General features: G+C 51.5%; 1 long non-coding RNA gene across 5 annotated transcripts in view; it reads right to left on the bottom strand.

Moving 5' to 3' along the window:
• Positions 1–26,671, bottom strand: part of LOC102186225 — a 224,574-nt gene that overhangs the window by 78,308 nt on the left and 119,595 nt on the right. For all 5 annotated transcript variants that reach the window (XR_001919157.1, XR_001919155.1, XR_001919154.1 and 2 more), the window contains exon 3: positions 3,622–3,753. This is a non-coding gene — a long non-coding RNA (uncharacterized LOC102186225). The remainder of the gene's footprint in view (positions 1–3,621; positions 3,754–26,671) is intronic.

The raw sequence follows: 26,671 nt of genomic DNA, 5'->3' as shown, positions 1-26,671 counted from the left end.
TAAAATAAAAAACTTATAAAAAAAGAACTGAAGGTTCCAAAGGCTGGCCTTTACTCAAATATTAATTATAATAATTGTCACTCGTAATGATAACTGTGGTCAGTACTCAGCTCAGTATCCAGCTGCGGGATAAAGCACAGTGAAAGAGACCCAGACATGCTTTCATTTTTGGGGGTGGCTTGGACTCGCTGCCTCTGCAAAGCCCATCATAAGCAGCACCGAGGACGCTCAGCGTCTGCTGGTGTGACAGATGTTATCAGAAGAAACAAAATTAGGCACATTTTCCCCTAGACTTGCGAATCCCTCCTCTGCATTTGCCCTCACGTTTCGACACTAATTGAACTCTGTCTTCACAACTAAAAATAAACACCAGGTCAAATGCAATGAGCCAAAACCTCACTATGAAACCACAAGAAACAGCAATAGTAAAACAGGCCAGCAGCAGAGGTGTTTTGAGAATCTGCTTCTGTTTCTAGGGGAGAGTTCCGAGTGGGTCAGGAGTTCTTTTGATACGATGGACACTGAATATAGGAAGCAATCTTGACACACATACTGTACGGCTAAAGCCCAGGGCTGGCTGGCGTCCAAGGACAGGCAGGAAGGTGCCCTCGAACACCCTCTCACCCATGGCCAGAGAGGGCTGGTTTGGGAGGATCCATGAAGAGCCAAGAGACGTTTCCAGAGGGAGGCGGGGGTGGGAGAGGAGTCTGAAAACACATGATCAGAGGGAAGAAGGCAACCCCGTGCACAGGCGCGAGGAGGGGCTGGGAGGAGACAAAATAACATGGCTGGGAGCCAAACAGGTTATGGAGGTGGGGGAGAAGCAAACAGCAAGGACACCTTCTCAATGACCATTTCCTCCAGCCAGATTCAGCAGCTGAGGCAGAAGAGCATGGAGAGCTGCAAAGGACTTGCCCTGGGTCACAGCGGGGCTGGGAAGTGGAACTGGGGTAGAATCCGGGTTATTGGTACTTCTGTTCCACGGCAAGAACAGTGCAAAGAGCCCCACGGATGTGGATGCCCTCGCTGGTGTGCAGCCCAGGTGAGCAGACTTCTAGGCAGGGAGGCGGGCAGACAGGCTCCCCGGAGGCGAGCAGCATCTTCAGAACACCGAGGACCTCAGGCATAAGCACAAAGCTTGGGCTTTTCTTGGAGCCCTGAGAACAGAGCAGCCCTGCCCGGGGACGCCTGCAGGAGTGTGCGTCTCAGATTCTCAGCAACCACTCCTGCTCTGTCTGCTCCCAGCGGCTGAATTCTAGGGAAATTCCTCTCCCATTACCCCCAGACAGACCTGCCAAGCCTTTCCTCCATCAACAAAACAGTTCTTCCAGCTTTCACATCGTTCACCCCAGTGCCTGAACTCCCATTGGCTGGTTCTCTAGACATGGAAACACCGCACCCTGTCCCTGCAGGTGCTACACGGAGCAGGGAGGATGCTGGGCGAGGTGGCTGTGTGTCCATGGACACTCCTGCTCCCCAAGCTGACAGCCTGGGCCGAGAGCGTGGGCTTCTGAAACAAAGCTTTCAGGACTGGTTGTGTGCTCGAGGGCCCAGAAGAGGTGTGCAGCACTTTCACAGGAAGGCCTGTGAGCCGTACCTTCCACAGCGGCCTTCTGACTCCAGAATGAGCAATTAGATCATGAAATAAAAGTGAACTGGGGGAGGGTTTCCCTGGTAGTCCAGTAGCTAAGACTCTATGCTCCCAAACACAGGGGCCCTGGGTTCGAGCCCTGGTCAGCGAACTATTAATAGATCCCACACGCTGCGACGGAGATCCCATGTTCCACAACCAAGCCTCGGCGCAGCCAAATACAGTTTTAAAAACGCAAATGGGGGAGGTGAGTGCGCCGGGCTGCGGAGCGCAGGAGGAAAGGCTCCTCTAGCGCTCAGCCGCTCAGCTCCAGGTAGCTCTTATTCACACGCATCATCCGAGAGTTTCAAGAGGCAGCAAGCCTCTCGGGATGAATAAGGGCCCCTCACCAGGCCTCCCAGATGTCTGTGAATCTGCAGCGCATGCATGCTCAGTGGCTCAATTGGGTCCAACTCTTTGAGACCCCATAGACTGTAGCCCGCCAGGTTCCTCTGTCCATGGGATTTTCCAGGCAGGAATACCGGAGTGGGTTGTGCCATTTCCTTCTCCAGGGGATCTTCCCGACCCAGGGATCAAACCCACGTCTCTTGTTTCTCCTGCACTGGCAGCTGGGGTCTCAACACTGCGGCAGGGCAGTCCCTTTGTGTGTCAGGGCTCCACCTTAACCGAAGGCCAGAGCCTCGTGTTTATCCCTATTGAGGGTCACAGGCTCCTCAACACCACAGGAGGTCAGAGATCCAAACGCACTTTGAAGAGATGTGAGACACAGGAGGCGAGATAACGAGAGGAGTCCCTCCGCACGACCCTGACAGGTTCCACTCTCACCCAGCTCTCCACCCTTGCAGAGCTTTGCTGTGTGGTGAGACTCGTTTTTCCTTTTTCCATCATGCTATTTACTCCTTACAGCACCTTGTTGAAGAAAAAAACGACAACGGACCTCACTCTTCGCTCTAAATCTTTACAAGCTTTCTCCCTCTGGTTCCCACTCTGGCTTCTCCTCTCTAAACCCTCCTCCTCAATAATTCATTCATTTGCTCTGTCAGTGTCCACCACGGGAGGCTCAAGCCTGGGGCGTCAGGATGTGTAAGGCAGTTCAAGCTCACCAGTGACCGCGGCGACTCCCGGGGGACGGGGAAGGGTGGGGAAATCACACGGTACCCTAAAGGCATGCCTTCAACTGCCGGCTCCAGTCCAGTGGAGGGAGAAATCAACTTTGCTCGGGGCAAGGGGCTATGCATGCGCGACCAGCCCTTTCCCAGGCAGACTTGGTGGCAGGTGAAAGGCAGAGAGAGCCGCAGACCAAGGACTTGGAAACAGCCTGCTGCCTGGCAGGGCCTTGAAATGGTGTCATTAATGAATTGAAAACAAACCCAAGAAAGAACCTTCTTCCGTTTCGGAGCATTTCCTCCTCCATGAAAGGCAGGAGGGTAAACTTTATCTCCCCATGTCACTCAGCACCTACATCCTCCCGGGGCACTAATAGGATGCTGATTTTATAAATGAGGAAGTCAAGGCTTGGCGAGGCTGAGCGAGGTGAGGAGCAAAACCAGGAAAACCGAGGTTTGCCTGAAGGCATCAGTTTTAACCTCTTACCCTCACCCAGCAGGCAGCCTGAGACTTGGAAGCTGGCACAGGCAATTCAAGGAGGCGGGGAGAGAGGAAGAGATTATGTCTGGATACCCGCGAAGATCTGCTGACTTGATCACATAATCCCACCAAACGTACCCGGTCTCTCCCTGGTGCCAACTCCACACACCTCAGCTGGGTGGCCCGAGCATCCCCACCTTTAGCCAGAAGGAAAAGTGTGGGGTATCCACCAGGAGACTGTGAACCCCCTTCCCAGCTGGGGACAGAGGGATTGCCCCCAGACACGAGGTCCAGGTGAACAAACCCTAAGAACTGGGTCTTGTGTACCAGGGTGGGGTTACAGGAAGTGGTCAGAAATCACACCCCAAATTGTGTTGCAAGAGATCACCAATTCCAATGGCCATGATTGGTTCCAAAAGGCTCAGGAGGAGAAAATTTCTTACCTTGATTCTTTAAATCCCATGACATTCTAGCTTTAATCCAGAGAAGAACAGTTTTCAAGTCCTTTTGGATTATTGAATGGATATGTCTTCTTCTCAGATTAAAGGCACCAAAATCCCAGGTGTAACAAGATTCTAGAAATAAACAAGAAAAAGGAACTATTAGTGTCAATGCTCACACAAATGAATTTGGTAATGAGACATCTCATTCACTGAAAGAAATAAGAAGTGCATCTTTACTATGTGCTAAATGAGAAGCATCAGAAGGGCAGGCATTTATTGAGTAGCTACTATGTGCCAAGGTGTCCCTGGTGGTTCAGTGGCAAAGAATCTATCTGCCAATGCAGGAGATGCAGGTTTAGTCCCTGGGTCGGGAAGATCCCCTGGAGGAGGAAATGGCAACCCACTCCAGTATTCTTGCCTGGAGAATCCCGTGGACAGAGGAGCCTGGCGAGCTACATGGGGTCGCAAAGAGTCAGACACAACTTAGTGAATAAAACAACAGCAATTATGTGCCAAGCACTGTGCTGGACATTTGGATGCATTAAGCCATTTGATCCTATAAGATTGGTCTTGGTAGTAGCAGTTTCAAAAGCCACATAAACACCCAGGTCACAGCCAGGTTAGGTTTTCCTGACTCCCAAGCCTCCATCTACCGATCGCAGTCCCATTCCTTCCTTGCTTAAGCTTTTTCATTCATCTGATTTCAGGAACTGTGGGCAGAAGGGAAGGAGAAACATACCTAACAACTTCATTCTGAGAATGGCCAGTCCCTGGAAGCCCAACCCATTCCACGGATGGTGGGGAGTTTGTGAACCATGGAACTATATCAGATTAGCTTGGCTGCAGCTTTATCTGCACCCAACACTGTCATGTAGTAACATGTGATCAGTGGACATTGTGCATTACTCAGGGAACCAAAACTGCGGCCTGGCCAGAGGTTCTTATCCTAACTGCTAATGGAGGTGGCTTACAAGAAGAGGCCAAAAGCGTGGGGCAGGGTGAGGGACAACTCACACCCAGGGGCTGCCCCTGGTTTACCAGCTCTGGGAGGATCTCCTAAGTTCCCTGGATTCAGGGCTGAATGCCCAACTAGGGGGAGGCAGGCACAGACATGGACCCTGTCCTCTCCTTCAAAGGGCGGTGTGGCACCCACCATCACATTGACAACGGGGTGGTCCTTTTCCCTTCCAGACCTCCTTCCTGTTCTGCCCCTACAAAAACTCCCAACATCCTGGCAGCCAGATCATCAAGGAGATGGAGCTCAGTGAGCCCACACTCAGAAGAAGGCTGACAAGCTCCAAAGGGGAATTCGCCCTGGAGTCTGGAAAGCCAGAGCAGCTCAGGGCACTGCTGTCCCAGCCGAGAGAGGAGGCCAGGTGGCTTGGATGCCATGCCATCAAGTTCCTCTCTCTCCTCCACAAAACCCTGGACCCATCTTGCCTCTCTGAGGCCCACCAGTTGTCACACGCCTCCTCCGGATGTGTTAGCATCACGGACCAACCTACAACAGCTCTGCAAGCCCCAGAGTTCCGGTCTCCTCCCATGAAGGGCCAGTTTAATCCATCTGAGTCCCAGTTCCCAGCAGGAGAGGGCTAATCCCCCCCTCCCTTGGAGAGGCCCCCTTGACTAGCCATGCACCCAGAAAGATGCCCTCCTCAGCACATCCACGCTGAGCCGTGGGCAGCCTCCCACGCTGCTGCAGCATTTTGACCAGGAAAGCACTTTCTGCCTCATTGTCAAAATGCATTCGCTTCATTACCCACGAAAGGCAGCTGCCCGGGTTCCTGGTGGACTGTGGGCTCTTGTCAGCGTGCCTGGGCTGGCATCCCACTTCTACGCCTGGAAAAGTCCTGTGAGGAGCCTGAGCGAGTGACCAGTTCTCTGAGCCTCAGTTTCTCATCCTTGAGGTTTGTTCTTCATGTTAAGTGAGAATCTTTGCAGAACTCAGCACTTGGCCTGGCACGTTATACATGGTATGAACCTGAGAAACGTCAGTTATCGTTAGTACCGAACTTAAGCCAACGCCTGGGCCCTAACTTCTCAGTCTCCTCCCAATAAGAGGGGAAATTAAGGTCTCCTCTCTTCCTATCTCACCACCGTGACTTGCTCAGTGTCGGGGCTCAGGGAATAAGTGAAGCCAAGGCAAACAATGGGAAAAGCTGAGGTTTGAGTCACAGCCACTCATCTCCAGACCTGGCTGTGACTCTCGGGCCCCAGTCTCTTCATCTGTGAAATGGAACGGATTATGACACTTATCCCATTTCCCCATTACGCCGCCAGGATTAAACGAGAGTTCATGCAAAGGGGCTATGGAAAACCACAAGTATTAAGGATGTAATTCATGTAATTCATCATAATGGTACCGTTTACAAGCACACTTGGTAAAGGACCCTTTGCTAAGGGATATTCCCCCAGACCTCACTGAGCACTTACCAGGACCCCAGGAGGTCTGGCCACAGGTACAACTGTCATCCCCACTTTACAGATGTGGAAACTAAAGCTCAGCTAAGGAGGCTGCCTGACACCAACCAGCAAATCTGCAGCTGAAGTGCCGGTTCTGCATGCTCCCCCCACCCCATCCTCAAAAGGAACCTGCAGGAACAAGAACATCAGCTCCTGCAGAAAAAGAACCTCGTTCCGAGGGCAGCCAGACTGATCAATGTTTTTAATTAATGTTTTACACCACACACATGGAGCATTGTTCTGTGCAAATGAAGGCACTGAAATTTCTAACTTTCTCCCCGAGAGTCAGCCCAGCCGGAGTATGGTGAGACAGCGGCCTGGGTGCGGGTCACAACCTCGGCACCCAGAGCCAGCAGGCAGGGCGGTCACAGAGAGACAAGCCGAGAGGAGAGGAGACAGGCCTGGCCCGGGGTGACAGCGCGTGCAGGGCCACTTCTCCCAGGGATCCGGAAAGCTCAGCAGAAGAGGGGGTGGGGTGGGGGGGTGACGGAGAGGCCAGGAGCCGGGGTCTGAAGGGTGAGGGGGCTGCTGCTCTTGGATCCTCCGGCCTGACACTCTGTCCAGAGGACAGACATTCACCTGCACTGTGGCTCGTGGAGATGCTCTGTGCTTGAGCCTGAACCAGGGGACCATGAGCTTCCGTGGGGATGCCGACAATACTTCCCTGATGTCACTCGGGATGGAGGAACATCACTGCTGGGCCCAGCGCTGGGCCCTGGTGAATGGGGAGCCTGAGTGCCTGTGCCAGGCAGATCCACTACCCACCAAGGTCCCGAGGAAGTGAGGGACAGATGGGAGCCCAGACCCCAGCTCCTCAACAGGGACCTCGTTTGCTCTGCATCACAGCTCCAGAGTGTCTCCTCCTATCCACCGCCTGAAGAAAGGAAGCATACCATCATCCCTTCTCCAACGAGAAGGCAAGGAGCATAGAGTGTGGCATACAGCACTGGATAATTAATCACTCGCTCCACTGTGAGCAAGGCCACCTTGTCACCGGGCAGCCGGCCCCAATGCCGCCTGGAAGCTGCCTGGGCAGCAAGGTCACCTGGGCACACTGATGGCAGCCAGGACCAGCCACCCCACAGGCAGAGCCCTGGGCTTCTTGGCAGGAGACAGGAAGCCGGCCATGAAGTGAGCAACTGCACAGGGCCTCCTGGCCTGGAAATCATCCTTGTAATTTTTCCTGACATTCTCAAATCACACTTGAGTAAAAGATGACCAACAGCTGAGGAACAGGAAGGTGGGAACAGGCCTAAAGGTCTAGTACAGACCATTCGTGCAGGCCCAAAACACAATGTTTTCCCACCAAAACCAGATGTAAAAGTGTTCCGATTCACTGTATATTGGTTTAGTTGCTCAGTCGTGTCCAATTCTTTGTGATCCCATGGGCTGTAGCCCAGCAGGCTCATCTGTCCATGAGTGGGTTGCCATTCTCTTCTTCAGGGGGTCCTCCCCAGCTAAGGATCGAACCCACGTCTCCTGCATTGCAGGCAGGCTCTTTACCATCTGAGCCACCAGGGTACTACAAAGGAACCACCACCACTCCAGCCAAGAAAAAGAAAGACAGATGGGTGGCTACTTTTACTGCCATGCCCCCAGGGCCAGGCTTGGAGGACCCACATCCTTGCCACCCAGCAGTGAGCTGGGCAGTGGGGACGGGGAGATGCGGGGGGGCAGGGGGAGGAGGAAGGCAGCATCAGCAGGGACTAGTGCAGCCAAGACTGACTTTTGCTATATGCCAGGCAGCGTTACGAGAGTTGTCTGCATCTGGAGTCATCTGATCCCCACAAGAATGCTTTGGGCAAATTCTACTGTTATTCCCCTTCCAGGAGTCATGTATGGATGTGAGAACTGGACCATAAAGAAGGCTGAGCATAGAAGAAGCGATGCTTTCCAACTGTGCTGCTGGGGAAGAATCTTGAGAGTCCCTTGGACAGCAAGGAGATCAAATCAGTCAATCCTAAAGTAAATCAGTCCTGAATAGTCATTGGAAGGACTGATGCTGAAGCTCCAATATTTTGGCCACCTGATGTGAAGAGCTGACTCATTGGAAAAAACCCTGATGGTGGGAAAGACTGAGGACAGGAGGAGAAGGGGGCAAAAAAGGATGAGATGGTTGGATGGCATTGTTGACTCAATGGACATGAGTTTGAGCAAACCCTAGGAGATAGTGAAGGACTAGGAAGCCTGGCATGCTGCAGTCCACGGGGTCGCAAAGAGTTGGATACGAGTTGAGTGAGAGACTTGAGCAACAACATTCTTCTTCTGCACTGTGGGAAAATGAGGCTGGAGGGAGGCTCCTGTCTGGGTTTTAATCTGCAGCATGAGTGAGCTGGGATGAGCCCAGGTCACATCCATGAGATTTCCACAGGCAAGAAGGAGGCTGGCACTCCAGGCCAAGGAGCAGCCAGCATCAAGCCCATCCTGCCCCTGAAGCTGAGGTGCCAGCCCCGTACACCATGAGGTTGCGGCCCCAGTGCAGCTACAAGGGGCCTGAGACCCAGGCTCCCTGCCCCGTGTTCTCCAGGCAGGGCTGCTCTGCACTGTATACACTTGATGCCCAATCCCTGTTTGGAGATGTGGTCATAGAAACACACCTTCCTTTTCAAGCAGCTTCAGCAACATCCAGATGATCTCTGGGGGACCCAGCCAACTGGGGACATCAGTGCCATCAGTGAGGAGGAAAAAGGATCTGGGGACAGGATGGGTAAGGGTCCTAATCAAAAACACTTTTATCCCTTCTGTTTTGTCCTGTGAATGATTTATCTCTTCAAAAAGGTTTGCTTGATGTTGTTTTTAATATACAGGGAGAAAAAGAAATCGACCCAGTTCCGGTGAGAGTCTGCTCTGAGGATCAACCCTTCTGTGCCTGCTTGACAATGCCGTGGCCCCATACACAGCTGTCACTCACCACACATCCTCCTGCTTTCAGAGGTGCAGGGACCAGAATGATTAAAGACCCAGAAGGAGCAGCAGCATCCATTATATTTGAGGATGCTGAGATCTGGTCGCCAAGAGACCAGCCCATAGGTCCCTGGAACTGCAGAGCTGCTGTGAGAGCAAGGTGGGAACATCGCCTGAACTAATCCCCTCCGAGTTCTCTACCTCCAGCGCCAGGAACTGGGCAGAGCCCTCAGCCAGGGGGTGGCTCTTAGGTTGCCCATTTTACTGCTCAAGAAACAAAGGCACAGGGTGCTTGGAAACCATGCTCAAGACCTCTGCAAGGGGAGAGGCTGGTAGGGAGCACAGAAACAGCTCCTAAGCCCTATGCTTCCCCCAGGAAGGAGAGTGAGGACCCACCCTGTCCCTGTCCCAGGAAGAAAGGAACTGGAGTCAGAGATGCCTGGCCAGGCAAGCTCCCCCAAAATGGTGCAAAAGTGTGGGCACAGACGGAATTGGAAAGCACTGCCCCGTGTGTTGATGGAAGCAGGTATCTGTGAAAATGCTTTGTAAACTGTAAAGTACCGTGCAAATCCTCCCATCAAAACAGAGGGTGTGGTGGCAGCCGGGGGAGGAAGAGCCTTCTGGTGGGTCACCCTTTACTGGGCTGCTTTCCCTGGAGCCCAACAGTGTTTTACTTCCTAACCCTCCACCCCAAGCTCGCTTTTTCATAGCTGCACTTGCATTCAACTTTCTCTCACCACCCCTTCCACCCCAAAGATGTAAAATTATTAAATCAACCCCAAGGTAAATAGTTTTCGATTCTCCAAACCCCCAAAACCTCCCTTCCTGCCACGGTACTTGGGTCTTGTCACCCAGAACATCAAAGCTATCGCTTTCCGTAACAGCCTCTCAGATCACTTGGTGACGACGCATGCAGATAAAAACAACCTGCCGTGGGCCAGGCTGGGGACTGCATTTTGGTGCCCCATAGGGCAGTGAGTGGACTGGGAACAGACGACCAAATATACCAGCCAGTGCTTTACAGGGAGTCAAACACCTTGGCCCTCTCTCCAAGTCTGCTAGGTGACCTTGTAAGTCCCTTCCCCACTAGGGGCTTCTTGCCAAAGGAAGGAGTTGGACCGCACAACCTCTAGGTTGCTTTCAGATCTAAAATTCACTGATTCCATCTCACCCTCCTTGCTCAGAGTCTCAACTTCCTGAACTGTAATGACAGCTGATTTACATACAGGAAAAAAAAAAAAGCAACTACCCAGGGCTGTAGTTTTTGGTGACTCACAAAGGAGAAAATATGTTTCCACTCAGCTTACAAGAGTGGTCCCTCCGCTCTCCAATTACTCAAAAGTCACTGGGCCAATGGGACCCCTGGGGAAGTTCCAGGCTACTGGGAGTTCAAACAACAGTGGACGCAAGCCGAGCAGGGAATTTCCCACGGCGGACAGGTGCCCCTACAGGTGGGCTGGATGGAGAGTCCCCTCTCCCCAAGAAAAACATCCCTTACCTGTTCACTCTCCATCTCAAAATGTCATCTCCTAGGGAGCCAAGGAAACACTGGGTCCAACACTGGGCCAGGGCCCACCTTCCAGGAAGTCACACCCCTAGACTGAATGTCACCTCTTCCAGGAAGCCTAGCTGAACCACCGCCCACCCCAAACCCCCTAGATTATAAACTCCAAAAGCAAAATAATAGTGCCTGGTATATAACAGATGCTCAAAAATTATTGCTAAAATAGTCAATACTTGCTGGATGACTTAATCACGCTTTATATAAAGTTTGAGCAATTCCAGCCCCCAAAATATTGGGGGCTGACTGTTTGTGACCCCATGATCTGTAGTACGCCAGCTCCCCTGTTACCATCTCCTGGAGTTTGCTCAAATTCATATCTATGGAGTTGGTGATGCTATCTAACCATCTCATCCTCTGCCACCCTCTTCTCCTCCTGCCTTCAATCTTTCCCAGCATCAGGGTCTTTTCTAATGAGCTGGCTCTTCACATCAAGTTGCCAAAGTATTGGAGCTTCAGCTTTAGCCTCAGTTGTTCTAATGAATAATCAGGACTGATCTCCTTTAGATCAGTCTTGGACTGGTTGGATCTCCTTACAGTCCGAAGGACTCTCAAGAGTCTTCTCCAGCACCACTGTTCAAAAGCATCAGTTCTTCAGTTCTCAGCCTTCTTTATGACCCAACTCTCACATCCATACCTGCCCACTAGAAAAACTATAGCTTTGACTATATGGACCTGCATTGGCAAAGTGATGTCTTTACTTTTCAATATGCTGTCTAGGTTTGTTGTAGCTTTCTTTCCAAGGAGCAAGCGTCTTTTAGTTTCATGGCTGCAGTCACCATCCACAGTGATTTTGGAGCCCAGGAAAATAAATTCTGTCACTGCTGGGTACCAGGAATAAAATGGTGAGCAAAGCAGACATCGATCCATCCAGCCATCACCAGAGCAACTGCTGAACATGCTAGCGGAAGATGGCCTCATTTCTTGGCCCTCTTTGAAGACCGTCTTGGCTGAAGACACTGCCTTGCTCAAGGTGGCACCCCCTCCCAAGGGAGCCCTCAAACCATGACTGACCAATCCTCATCTCGATTCTGGACAATCCTGAAAGGCCATTCTGGCACCAGGGCTCCTAGGGGATGGCCTGGGGTCTTGGTTAGTCATTCTACCCGCTCAGCTTCTCCCTCTGCTCCATCTTGATTTCCTCTCCATCAGTTTCATAGCTGTTGATCCCAAAGGCACCCCGTAATAAGCATCCCATCTCAGAGGATGAGATGGTTAGATAGTATCACCGACTCAATGAACATGAATCTTAGCAAACTCTGGGAGACAGTGAAGGACAGGGAAGCCTGGAGTGCTGCAGTCCATGGGGTCACAAAGAGTCAGACACGATCTAGCGAGTGAACAACAAGAACAACATTAGCATCCACTTCCCAGGAAACCCAACTACAGCAAATGGTTCTCGTGAATGATGATCAGGCCCTGTGCCACCAGGATGAAGGCTTCAGGACCAGGCAAGTGAACAGACCATCCCTGGTGGGGAACAGCTTCCCTAGCGTGCTTACTGACAAGGATGCCAACGCCGGGCTCAGGGCTTCGATTGATAAAGGAGAGCTGTGAATTAGCAAACATCTGTAGTTGTTTTAATGCGTGATGAGTCCCAGATCCTTAAGGAAGAGACATACTCCTCATCTATGTTCTTTAGCACCTAAAACAGGAAAAGAACTCCATTGACTGATTCAATGATGGCGGAATGGATCAATGGATATATAAACAGATACATTGGGTTGAACAAGGCAGTCACACTTAAGCAGCTAGACAACTAATGAAAGATAAAGACTTGGAATAAGTCAAATTCCATAATCTGTGTAAGCATTTACCATGGTCCTTGAGAAACATTCACATGATGAAGATGACAAGTAAGCCACTCACAGAGAACTCCCTAGAGAAGGTGACTTGTGATCAACCGCTTTAAAGAAGTAAGAGATTTAAGAAGGCGTATGAAACAAGAGAAATGAGGCACTAACATCAGCCAGTTGGGATCTGACTGCTCGTCAGATACCCAGTACATAACCATTCTCTCACCAGGCTGCTGGGACAGTCCAGGACATAACGTAGGGGAAGGCTTCCACAACCATAGCATCCACCAGCATGAATCTGAGCTGTGACTTCCCAGTACCAGGGGAAGTAACACTGAGGGAAGGTCCTGCACACTGCAGTTTGGAGACGTACTCTTACAGCCATAGGAAGCCATCAAGGTCACGAAACTGAGGTGTTTGCAACCGAAGCTTCAGGACTGATGCTAGATCTCTTAAGTCATCCATCGCTCATGTTGTAGGCAGTTGCTTGGGATTCCTAGTAGATGGGGAGCTGGGAGAGGCTCTGTTCTGGGAAAACAGCCTCCAGGGCAGAATCAACACGGGAGAACACCAGATGCCAGATTCAGTCCTCCTAGGAAATATACAGATCACGGGGGTCATCTTCACCCAGGGACCCACCTCACCCAGCGAGAGTCCTCCTCTCTGAGGATGATGCTTGGGGAAACAGATCGCAGTGCCAGGGGAAATGGAATAAATGGGAGGCTGGTGTTTGTGCAAACAAGAGCAAGTGATGAGGACTACATGGAAGGGATAAAGCTTACTTGGGAAAATTATGAAATGAGTGATGTCCCAGAAGCTATCTGTTATGCAGTACAGTATATGCTAGAAAACACAGGTGACTTTGGCCTATGACTCATCCCTGAACTGGGAGCCCAAGGTTGGGGCCATCACAGGTGGAAGGCAGAGGAGACATACCTCCAGGGGAATGCTGAGTCTCAGGGTGAAGGTACAGGTCACAGGGAGGCAGTAAAGCTCAAGTTCAGGCAGACAGCCCATCCTGTTCAGTGATCTGGGCTCTATCACTTTCTTCCTGCACAACCTGGGCTCAGAAGAACCCACCTCCCAGGTGGGAGTCCTGCTCCAGAGAAGGATAGGAGGTTTCTTTTCACCCTAAGATGCTCTAAGTCTAAACTGAATTTCCAATTCCCGTACAATTATTCCCCCTAAGTTGAATGCAGGCTCTCCTACCAATGTAAGCTTTGCTCTTCATTAGGGACAACAAGGCTCTTTAATATCCATCCTGGCATCTCCCAACTGGCCTCTGCCATCCCAGGGAGGAAGGTTCCAGCTGGGGAGCCAGGTGAGGACGTCAGGCACCAATGACAGACAGGCAGAGCTAAACAGGGTTTGGAGGAGCCTCCCAGCCCCACAGGATGTGGTGAGGTGAAGAAGTAAGAAAATCAGAGAAAGCTATCTAGAAACACAAACAGCACCACAAATAAAGCAACTTTTAACAGGAAACAGAGGGACTTTTCTTCATTTTTCATTTTTTTAAAGCTAGGAAGCCCAAAAATAGTTGAAAGACTATGTTGCAAAGCTTTCCGAAGACAAATCTTGCCTTGTTCCGAAGACAAATCTAGGGGAACAAGTCTGATGTCTGAAGTCATGAAGACTACAGGGGCAAGTGCAGATTACAAGCAGAACTCCATGACACACGGGAGGAGCAGGGGGTTTCAGCCCCAGCGTCCAAACCCAGAAGCCCGTGTGCTGATCAGCAGTTCACACAAAGGCTCGATTTTGAAGCTCACTCATTTTCAGTAAAGACTGAGTTGCAACTGGCTCAACTTGAAGGCGTTCACATGGAAAATCATGAATTTGGCTGCAGGAAGAGCCAACATCAGCACTCCCCAAGAGAGTTGGTAAACAAGCAGATGAAAAAATAATTGGCCTCATTAACGATAAAAAAGTATAAATGTAATGAGAGAACTGTTCTGCATCGATTGAATTATAATTTTTTTCAGCTAATAATACCCCGTGTTGATGAGGCTGTGGTGAATCGGGCAGTTCCACACATTGATGGGAAGAGCGTCAAAAAATCTTATTTGAGAATAATTTGGCAGTGTTCATCAAACTCATAAAACTGTGCCTTTTGACTCAATAATCCTTCTGCTGAGAATGTGTCCAAAGGAATTTCCAAGAAGAGAAGAGTTATACGCACAAAGCATCACAGAGCACCCTTAAGTATTACAGCAAACTCCTAGGAACCTTCATTTTTAACAACACAGCACTGGTTTAGAACATGATGAACTTTTAAAAAAATGATCATTAGTAAGGTGATTGAACCAAATGCTTAGGATATAATGTCAGATTACAGAATATTCCCTACACCTTTGCCTATATCAAGGCACTATATAGGCACCTATGCTTATATTCCAGGTGGCTCACAGTAAAGAACCCACCTGCAATGCAGGAGATGTGGGTTCGATGCCTGGTTGGGAAGATCCGCTGGAGAAGGAAATGGCAACCTCAGTATTCTTGCCTGGAAAATCCCATGAACAGAAGAGCCTGGCAAGCTGCAGTCCATGGGGTCCTGAAAGAGTCGGACATGACTCAGTGATTAAACAGCAACAGTGTTAATATATGGACAGACATTTCAGATGTCTGAAAACAATCTGATTGGTTAAGGGGAGAGTGGTTAGCGATTTCCTTTTCTAATCCATTTCTGTTCTTTGCAATCACAACATTATCTGTGTAACAGATGACAACAATAATGATGATTTTCACTGGTAAAACTTTACTAATGTATGGAAAAGGAGTGAGCAGAACTCCAGGGCATTAGAAACAGCACTCAAGGTATGAGAAATGATCAAACCCAGAGGCATCTGAAGATCAACACAAAGAAACTGTGATCTCTAAGCAGAGCATGGAAAATACAGGCGGCCACGGGGCCACGTATCAGCAACGTCACCTTCCAGTCCCCAGACAGCATCCGGCAGTATCTGATCATCTGAGCTTTCTGAGTCAGTCTTCCTCCTCTCCGCCACACCCACGGCACTCAAACAGGAATAGAAACCCCTGGATCTGTGTATATGTAAATACCCACCCTCCTAAAACATAAAACACTGCTCAGAAACCTAGACATCATTTAAATACTGAATTTCTTCAATGAGGTATTTCTCAAAAAGGCAACCTAGACCAGTTTCTATACGTGGTACTTGAGGTCACATGGAACTTTCATTTTCTATAGGGTCGGACCCAGATGGGATTCCCAGAGCACACAGCAATCTCGGTGAACAGCTGTCCCACCACTCCCAGTACGGGCAGGGGCAGTCAAGTCAGCCGTCAGCATTGTGAAGTCACAGTTGGACAAGCCCAACTCCAACCCTACCAGTTCTGTACCTTTGGATATGTATTTCACCCTTGTGACCTCAGTTTCCGCATCCATCAAATGGGGATTTTCCAGAGCCTTCTTCAGACAGGCATGATGAAGACTGGGAGCAGTACACACACTCAGCACAGTGCCTGGCACCTGCGGGCGCTCACTCACTCCTCGCTGTCATCAGTCTTATTCTGGAGTCTCCTGTCTAGCAGATTTGTGGGAGGTCTTCACGAACCACATGTGCCTATGTGGTGAGGAAGGGCACGCTTGTAAGTGACCCCATGCAGCTCAACCTGGGCTGACATTAGAATCACCTGGTTGCTTCAAAAAGCACAGATGCCCCAGTTCCTTCCAGCACAATTATATCCAGTTCCCTGTGGGCAGGGACCTTGGTACAGCTGTTTTGTAAAGCTGAATCCACCAGGCCACTGGCCTGGGGCACATCTGATTGGGTGGGAGTGACCAGTGATTTCCCCTCCAGAGCCCTGAGCCTGAGACAGCAGGAGGCAGGAGTTTTTCTTCATCGATTCAGGCCATAGTTCAGCAGCTCCTTTCAGAGAATCAAGCACTTTCTGAGTGATGGGCAGATGGCAAGAAATTCCCCTGCTTTTTCTGCCCTCCTGCTCAACCTGGTGATTTCCTGCAAGGCAGTGGAGTGGACCAGCTGAGTGCCCTGCCCTGCAGTGACCTCTAGGAAGCACCTGAACATTGCAGACAGCGACAATGATGGGCTGGGAGTGGTTACAAATACCCCAGCCACCCACGGCCTCCTTCCCCACATCAGCAGACTCGCTAAGCATCCCTGCCACAGGGACAGCAGACAAGCCTCCAGGAAGGGCACTGACTTCAGAGGAGGTAAGCCCAGCATCTCTGGAGGAGGCAGGTGTCTTGTGCAGGGGAACCACACCAGACCCTCATCTGAGAAATGGGCACAGCCTTCCCCTCAGGGGGCCTGGGAGAGTGTTCTGGGCCAGCCTCTTGATCAATGTGGCAGGAGCTGTGGTTGTTGTGAAATGCCACTGAAGGGAGATACAGCAACCTTTCTTCCTGTGTGAAACATGAATGTTCCTCCCCCAGCATGCAGGCTTCCAGGCCTTGCAGCCTCCACCTCGGCCCCAGCAGCGCAGTAAGAGATGCCGATGAGTCTGCAGGACGGCCCTGGGACCAGAACGCCCTCCCTCCCTCCCTTCCCAGGGCAGGGAGCTGCACCAGGGCGCTGGGTCTGGCCGTGCCTGAAAAAAAGAGACATTTGTAGACCGTCCGCCACACTCTGACCTGCCCGGAGGTCTCACTGCTTGGCTGTTCAAAGGCCAGGAAGCTGCTCTTCCGTCTCCATTCCTAAAGCAGCCTCAATAGACGCTGCCCGAGCTTCCATCCGAGAGCCTCCGTTTCCATCACACTGACAACTGGCTAAGAACCTTCTGTCCACTTCACCCCAGTTAACGCCCGGAACCTTCAGAGCAGACTTTGGGGCTGATGTTATTTTTATCCCCATTTTACAGACGAGGAGGGTGAGGCACGAGGGGGCAGCTACTCTGCCCAAGGTCATGTGACAGAGCCAGATTTTGGCGTCTCAGGGGTTCCAGGAGCCAGGCTCTGTTGTGCGACACCACAGTGCCCTGGCTCCATGGCTGCTCCTCCTCTGAGTCTTCCCTTCGGTCACCTGCATCACTGGGCTCCTGCTCTTTGCCAGCCCAGGGCGGCGGGCCAGAGACTCTCCATGAGCAAAGATACAATCCACTCCCTCAAGAGCTCACTTAATCATATATTCCTAAATCCCTCATAAACAACCCTAGACAGATCAAGTATCCATGCAAACCTGTCTAAGCCATGAGGACCAGGGCCACCTCCCACAGGGGCTGGGCACAGGTTGAGAGCCATAGGAATGGGCTTCAGGGAACAGCCTGTGGGGTCCAGACCTGGGTATGAAAGCCATCTGTTTGCATACCTGCTATGACCCGGGCTGACCCCTCTCGGGCCTTCCTCCGCAGGGCAGGGCTGAAAACAGGAGCCCCCTTCCAGAGCTGCCATGAGGAGTCAATGAGAAAGTGTCTGCCGGGCGCTCACTGTCAGCCAGGAGACACGTCTGCAAGACTGATGCCAGGCTGAGGACCAGAGCCACAGGTAGTCCAACTCAGAGGCCAGCTGGGCTTCAGAGCGGGGGTGAGGAGCCCTTGAGAGGTCTCAGAAGGTATCTTGGGAGGGGCCTGCCCCTGAGATGGATGCAGAGGTTTCAGGTAAGTCAGGGAAGCCAAGGAGGAAGGCATGAATGAGAAGAGAGCCAGAGGATGGGGCCACCACCTGGTTGAAGCAAACGATAGGCTGAGATTTGGAGAGGAGGACAAGGAAGAAGAGCTCTCAGCAGATTTCAAGACAGATCCCACGACACTCTAACTGCCCAATGATAATGAGTGAGTGAGTGAGGGAATGCCAGATCTCGCAGCAGAGGCACGTCGGAAAGTGCACTTACAAACTTAGAACTGCAGGCTCTAAATGGGGTCCTGGGGACAGGATGGGATTCCCCTCTGTGCTAGGCTCCTAGAGCTTCCTTAAAAGGTGACCCAAACCAGGTGGATTAAAACAACAAACTCAAATCTCTCACGGTTCCAGAGGGCGGAAGCCCAAAAATCAAGGTGTCAGCAGGGCCATGCGCTCTTAGAAGATGCTACAGCAGCATCCTTGCCGGCCTCTTCCAGCTTCTGGTTTGCTGGCAATTCTTGGTGCTCCTTGGCTGGTAGACATGAGGTCTAATATGCTTCTATCCTCACATGGTCTTTGTCCCCATGTGTGTGTGTGTGTATGTCCTTTCTCTTCAAAAGCACTGTGGATTGGACTTAGGGCTCACCCTACTCCAATAAGACCTCATCTTAACTCAGTGACATCTGCAAAGACCCTACTTCCAAATAAGGTCACATTCACAGATACTGAGGGTTAGGATTTGAAAGCGTCTTTATGGGGCACACATCCCACCCCATTTACCCCTTTACCACTTCCTCCCATTCACAACCTCCCCTGGTCTGCTTTCACTAAAACCATCGTCCGGGTTAGCTGTGACCTCCCAGTGTCTTCAGTTAACATGGAGTCCCTAACACAGAATGAATTCTGACGAAGCGAAGATGCACAGTATGTTTGTAAGACCACAGGGGTCGCACGTGCCAGCCTGGCGCCCAGCTCCGGAACTCTGAACTGCTGTATTCACAGCAACGCACCAACGTTTCTGAAGAGCTAAGTCACTCACAAGACAAAATACAGAAAAGGGTAAAAGAGTCTTTAGTGAAGATTGCTACTCATTCTGTGCCCAGACCCGTTTTCCTCTTCCTAATGGTATTTTTGAAAGGGGGGCCGCCCCAACCCTACTCTACAGTGGGTCCAGAGTTCTGTGCTCAAGAGACACCCAGATCCAGGACCACAGAGGCCCCCAGATCTCTGTACCTGTTTGAAGGAACAGCTGAGCACAGAGCCTGTTCCCCCAGAGGCCAGGCAGGCAGGTATCCCTGGAAAGGTGTATGTAGTCCTGGGTGTCTACAGGAGGCTCCGCCTGGCTCTGAAAGACCCCCAGCTTCTCCCCAGCTGCCATCTAGAGAACCGTGAAATCCGCTGGTCCAATCGGCCAGGCAGTTCTTCCACAAACGTTTCTCAAGCCCCACTTTCCTGTGTGACTGCTGGCTGGGCAGACACGTGAACAAAGGAGAACATGGAGAAGGACCGGGCTCCAAGGCCGAGGGATGGCAGGCCTGTGAAGCCCCTCTCAAGGCAGCGCCCGAGCAGAACCACAGGATCAGTAACTGTTGGCCGCGGTAAACTGAGCACACAGACTTCTCTAGTCCATAAACGAAGGCTGCGTGTGCTCACAGACCTCCCAAGCACCCTGCTGGGCGAGTTCAGAACCCCCGTGTCTGAGCCCCTCTCCCTGCCCAGGTGTATGAGCTTGAGATTGAGAGGGGCACGCTTCCTTTTTGTCATTATGGAAGGGGTGGCAGTGACTGCGGAAGCTGTCCCTTCCTTGGGAGACGTGTCAGTGGAGGCAGGGAAAAGCCAGTGTGAACCTTCCCCGAAGTGGCCTTGTTCTTGGACCATGGAGCACGCTCTGGACCTAGCCAGATCCAGCCGCCTGCTGGGGGCTGGGCAGGGCCACGTGCAGACCCTGCGGTTTGGTCCAGAACACACATCTGATGGTGACCATCCCCCTTTGTAGGGGTGGCCCCCACCTGAGTCCCTCCACCAACAGTGTTTCCAGTGTACTTCGTGCCCCTGGGGCTTGGGAGATGTAGGGAGAGGGGAGGAGAGAGAGACCCAGGCTTCACAGACTAAAGCCTGGGCCCTCTCCTCCCTTGACCCCTCCTCCAAGCCCACCGGATATTAAACACCCTGCCTCCTGATTCATGCCCAGTTCATTCCTGATCTCTCACTGGAGGCCTCAGATCTGGTTTTCCAATGGAGGAGAGGCCCTGCTCTCCTTGTGACCTCTCCCTCCATTACGGTGGGTGGATACCCATCCTAAAAAACATACAACCTACAATCATCCGGAGTGATGTCCCAGGAGCCTCCAGAAACAAACACTCATTACCCGAGGAACTGTCAGGTGGTACCTCCTCCAATTAGCCTTCCAGGGCAGCATCAGCCTACTGATGAGGGGTGGGGGGGGGTGGGGGTTCCCTTCTAGGGGGTTAGGGGTCTGGGACTCAGTTGGCTCAGGTGGCTACACACCTGCCATGGCTCAGGGAACCACGTGATGGAGGGGAAGGAGTCTGAGCACATCTGAGGGACAGGAACCTCTCTCTGATGTCCCCACATGCAGGGTTCACCTGCTATGAAGGTAGAAGAAACAAGGTCAGATCCAATAGACAGTGGGTTTCCCTGGAAGTCCTTCCTACACCCCACGATGGCCTGAACTTGACTTTCATGTCCCACCAGAACCAGAACCCAGAGCTCAGAAAGAGCGATGAGCAGGTACTGCCCAAGCTCCACCTGCAAGCGCTCAGAATTGCCAGCTAGCCCTTAACCAGCTGGAAGACGGAGCAGAGCGGAGCGACGATGCAGCCACAAGCTAAGGCATGCCTGCAGCCACTGGGAGAGACAGAGATGCTCCCCTAGAGCCTTCGGAGGGTGCACGACCTCGCCAACACCTTGATGTCAAAGCTCTGACCTCCGGAACTATTAGAATCCCTTTCTATGCTTTTAGACCATTGAGTTTATAGTCATTTGGGCAGCCACAGAAAATTGATAGAAAGGAAGCAGGACTGACTTGGGACGGAGGTCTGAAGCCCAAAGGGGTCGAGAGCATCCCGAGAACCTCCGTCATCTGACCCGTCAGTGCCTTGGGTGGTCGGCTGCTGTACCCAGAGCTGAGAATGAGGCAGAAGAGGTATGACCACTCCTGGATGAACTAACTGCTACCCTCCGCTCTGACCTCGAGAAGCAGGCCCACAGTGGGGACAAGGCCCCCGAGTCTGGAAGGATAACTGGAGAAAAGGACTCCTGGCAGGAGCTGCTGTCCTTGGACCTGGCGTAGGCACACCTTTCTCCGCCCCCTTCCCCACCCTGACTGCAGTCCCGTAGCCCAGCTGGTCCCGCCGCCCTGTTCCCTACACCTGTGCTCTCCCTCCCTGACTCTGGCTGGGTTTCCCCTCCACTGGCCAAGAACTCCCTGATGGTGTAGATGGCTCCACACCCCACTGTCCCCAGCTCTCGATGAGCATTGCTGGATGAATCAATAATTCCAAACTGGAAAAGACCCTGAAGATATATTTAATCTAACCGCTCACTCCACATACATGCAAACCAAGGGCCCAAGAAGTGGAGGGATTGGGCAGGACGGGGTCCCGGGACACCCAAGACCCCAGGCCTTGCTGCCTCTGCTTCTGGCCAACCCGACTTCTTGCAGCATCAGCTTCCTACTCAACGGATCGCTCCCTGAAGTGTCCTGAGTACTAAGAAGGTCTGGCACATAGTAGGTGTGTGGAATGCATCTGTTGAATTAGCATTTGTTAAATGAACCCAGAACTAGGCAGAAGTGGGGAAAGAGTATGAAAAACTGGTCTTAATATTGGAAGCGCTGCTCAAAAACGGGGACAGATTTCTGAGTGGGAAAATAAAAATAAAACCTAAGGGCGCTAATTCCCTCTGGGTTCGTACTTCTGGGAACTGCTGTGCCACGCTCTCCTCCAAGAAGGCAGGAAAGGGTGAGAGGAGGGCTGAACACTGTCCAATAACAACTAATGAAAATCACTGCTTTCACTTATTCACCACGCAGGCACCATGTCTCACTAGGGCCCGAGACCAACAGAGACCCAAGGGGCCTGAAGACTGCAGATGCCCAGCTGCTGGCACAGAATGCAGAGCTGAAGGAAAGAGCAGACAGTTACCAAAGGGACAGTGAATGATGGAGGGGAGTCCAGACCCCAGGACAACAGAGAAGGGACAGCCTGGGACAGGGGGAGGAGAAGGCTGCCTGGAGGTGGTGGCAGATCTCAGAACTTGAAAGACATCTCCATGAAGAAGACGGAGCTTCCGGGCCAGGTGAGATCCCGATTTTGAAAGAGACAGAAAGGAGCAGGGACCTGGGTCAGACATAGATCCCACAGGGTGAAGGTCCACACTGTCCCCAGTGGGGATCTGATGCCAGTCACCCAGCTGTAAGTCTCAGCCCATTTCTCTGCAGAAGTGGGACACTAAAACAGAGAAGAACTCCCAGAACACGGGGAAAAAAATCCAGCTGAGACAGAGGAGACGCAGGTCTGAGCCCCTGGGCTTCCCTGGTGGCTTGGTGGTGAAGAATCCGCCTGTGATGCAGGAGACACAGTTTCGACCCCTGAGTTGGGAAGATCCCTTGGAGAAGGAAATGGCAACCGGCTCCAGTATTCTTGCCTGGGAAATACATTGGACAGAGGAGCTTGGCAGGCTACTGCCCATGGGGTTACCAAGAGTCAGACAGGACTGAAGGGAGTCAGCTCACATGCACAAACCCAGGCCCCTAAGCGAGGCTTTGATCCTCAGCCCTCATAGTGACAAAGAAAGGGCAGAGCAGAACTGGATGAGTTGCAGTGATGCAGCGGAAGTTTAAAAAAAAAATGAAAAATCAATGAGTTAAAGACACCTATCTCAAAGCACTGAGTTAAGGATGAAGAAGGAAAGTAAGTGTTAAAAATCCATCAAGCTGGAAAGCAATGTATTGCGGGGTGTGTGGGGAAGGACAAACTCCTAAAGGCATGGCAGGCGCTATGCTCGGAGTCCCCTGGCCATACAACCAAACTGTAAGACACAGAGCTGCTATGATCATACCCATTTCACAGACTGGAACATGAGATTATACTGTTAGTCACCACCAAAGCCAGGAGTCAGGCCCAGGCAGGCGGACCCTGGAGCCCCATCGCTCCCTGCTACAAAGACTAGACAAGAAAGCTAAAGAGAAACATGACAGGCAAAGGGAAGGGGTTTTGCTTTTCTGTTTTGCGAAACACTCCTTCATGCTATTCAATGGTTGGGGGAAGAGAAACGTATGCTGGGGGAGGGGCCCAAGGCTCCCCCAAGGTAGCGCTGACAAGGTGGCAGCTCTCGTCTCAGGAGCTTTCAATGCAACTGCTGGGAAGAGCCTAGCCTTGGCTGGCGCCCTGGGCCCTGCGCAGGGGTCTCACCAGCCCTCAGCAACTCGCCCACCACTGCATTAGGAGGCCTCCCAGATCCACCAGCTCATCTCACATCCTCTCCCCAACACACACACACCAGCATGTCCCAACGCAGTGTGTGGCATCAAATTTGTGCAGGTGCTTAAGCCAAACAGGTGGCAACACACTTAATTCTGTCCCCTGTAAACCCCCAAGTTCATCACACACCACCTTCAGGGGATTTTGTCTCTCTTGGGCTTTTCCCATCCACTCCTGTCTCAACAGGGCATGCCCCTATCAGCACTCACTGCTAGTTTCATCCCCTGCTCTGATCCCGTCTTACTGATCAGTCAGGGTAATGAGCTTTCTGAAATGCCAGCTTCATCCTCTTAAACCTCAGGTAGCCATCTCCTCTCCACTGCCCTCAGCAAAATGAACTTTCCTTTCCAGGATCGGGTCTCTGCTTGCCAAATCCCTCTTCTCTCCCCTCTAACCTGAAGAACTCCTGCCCTTCTCCCCTCTGGGCTCCCTTCTTCCTTTCCTGACCACTCTGAGTCCACACTGTGAGACACTCTATGTGCTTAGGGCAACCAATATCCCCAGCATTGCCCTCGAACCTTCTGCTGTGATTATCTGATTTCTTAACTAAAGCCACCCTACCAGGTTTAGATGAGAATGGATACACGTATATGTATGGCTAAGCACCTTCGCTGTTTGCCTGAAACCACCAAAACGCTGTTAATCGGCTATACGCCAATATAAAATAAACAGTTTAAATAAATAAACAAAACTCCCCTGCCAGGAGAACCAAAGTTCCCTAGAGGAAAAGAGAGGGTCCAATATATTTCCATATTCTGAGAAGGCAGCACACCCCAGGGCCTGTAGAATACGCTCAATTAAACTGTTGCCTAATGAGAAGCATTGAGCATTGTGAGGAGTCCCAGGATTTGAAACAATGACATCTCCATCAGGATTTAAAAAAACAAAAAACAATAAAACAGAGAAAGATTATCTATGCCTCAGTTTTTGCATTTGCAAAGTGGAGACAGATTCCAGAAACCGGTGGGCAGGAAGGAAGTACCTCAAAGCAAACTCTGCAGACGCCTCCCTTGATAAGAGTTCTCTCTGCCTATCGTGAGCTTGCTGATTTCCCTATCGGGGTGCATCCATCCACAAGGCTCACGGGCGACAGGCTCTGCCACACAGATCCCACCTCCTGCCAACCGAACTTCAAAAGTATCCTTATCTGGAGGACCGACCTCAAGGAAGGTCCATTCCTAACTTCTCTCGGTAATCCTTTTATTCTGGGCCTGCCAGGCACACCCACTCCGCCTTATCTGCCAAGTCCCCAAACTGTTGTCCTTCCAGGAAGGGTGTCTCTTATCTACAGACCTCCAGGAGGCGAGAGACCAGGGAGGCAAATGGTAGGGAGCCGCGCCGAGGCCTGATCCTGGTTCCCTCTGCAGGCTGCCTCTCCAGCTGTGTGACCGGGATCTCTTGGGGGCTCGTGAATGCCTGTTTTCTCCTTTGGATAAGGAAAGGGGTGCAACCAAGGCCCTTCCCACTTGGCAACTGCAATATTAATCATTTCAGGGGGCCAAGCTGGACAGGTGGAACTGACATCGTGATTGCCTGTCAATTCCTCCCAGCAGAAGAAGAGAATTGTTTGGCAGAAAGAAATCAGGAATTTTTCCAGGAATTCTGTTATCCTGGGTTGCTGCAGATGACAGCATCCCTGTGTGCAGAAATGTCCAAACAAGAGTCATCTGCTGCATGTGGAAAAGACCAGGGCAAGTACGGACGCACCAGAGAAAGCCTCCCTTTAGGGACAATTACACGAATGCCAACTCCCAAAACCTGAGTTCAACCCAGTAAGAATTCCGCTGGGGCTTCCGTATCCTGGTCTTGGGGAGGCGAGGAAGGGCTGGCAGAGAAGCAGGAACACAGGCTCCTGAGGGGCCTGCTGACCCTGGTCCTAACCCCCTCCTGCCATTTCCCACCTGACTTGTTCTCAGATGCTGAGCAATACATGGGAGAATGTCTGTAATGTCCTAAAGCAGCACCCGGCATAGAACCCAGGTCGGCTTCCTGCCTCCTCTCCTTAAGAAGGAAGAGCTCCTTTGAGTACAGAAACTGAGTCTTATACCTTCTGCAGCTTCAGAATCTAGCAATACTTGGAAGACCACAGTCGCTTAATATGTATGTGTGTGTTCAGTCCTGTCTGACTCTTTGCAACCGCAGGGACGGTAGCCTGCCAGGCTCCTCTGTCCATGGGATTTTCTAGGCAAGAATACTGGAGTGGGTGGCCATTCCCACTCCAGGGATCGAATCCCCATCTCTAGCATCTCCTCCACTGGCCGGTGGATTCTTTTCACCACTGTGCCACCCGTTGCTTACTACATGCTCAGTAAAAGCATGAATAAGATGAGAACATAGACAGGAAGCCACCTGAGGAATGGTGTCAAATGCACTCAGTGGCTGAGCGCTCAGCAGACACCCCCACCCCTTCCTGCCCTTCCTTTTGCTCAGACTCGGAGGTGCCCCCGCCCCACTCCACTCAACACGCGGCCTTCAGAGCCACAGCAGGGCACCAGCAAGAGCATAAAGACCCAAACCAATGGCTGGGCTCCATTCTTGGCACAGCTGATGACAAGCTGTGTGACCAGGGACACCCTTCTGAGCCTCAATGTCCCCATTTTGATAAGGCCAGCTTCATAGAAGGTTATGAGGGCCCCATGAGTCAATACATGTAAGGTGCTCAGAACTGGGCCTGGCACACATGGTATCCATGCCAGTGGCTACATAATTCTGATGCCTACTGCTGTTATTCAGTGAGGAGGCAGGCAGTCATAGTTTGAGAGTCGCTGAGCGATAGAAGGCACACATCTCCTAAGTCTAGATCTCAGAGGTCAAGACACACTTCAACTTTGAACTTGGATCCTAAATCCTTGGTTCAAATCCTGCCTTTCCCTCTAAAGCCTCTGGGATATTATTTTCCCCTTCTGGACCTCAGTTTCTTCATCTGGAAAGCAGATCTATAAACCTACTCTGTCTTCCCCGAAGGGAGGATCAAATAAAACAGAAAGCATAAAGCTTTCTAAGGTGGGTACCGAAGGTGTTAAGTAGCTATATTTACTTAAATGAGTGAATTACAACCTCACCCATGCTTAGATCACTCGGCCAACCAACCACTCTGTCCGTTTCTGTTTGATTCCTTGCCCATCACCCCCCCTCCTTAATCCGAGTCATCCCCTTTTGTCCCCGCACCCTCTCTTTTAGGTGCAGTCTGCTTTGATCACTCAGTTGGGCTTTTGGTGTCAGGGAACTGGAAACCACAGCCAAGATGTGAGAACAGGCTGAGCCCATGGATCACACCGATGCT

This window comes from Capra hircus, chromosome 14 (genome assembly GCF_001704415.2).
Source record: "Capra hircus breed San Clemente chromosome 14, ASM170441v1, whole genome shotgun sequence".
In the NCBI taxonomy this organism is placed as follows: Eukaryota; Metazoa; Chordata; class Mammalia; order Artiodactyla; family Bovidae; genus Capra; species Capra hircus.
This window is presented reverse-complemented; position numbering and strand designations above follow the sequence as displayed.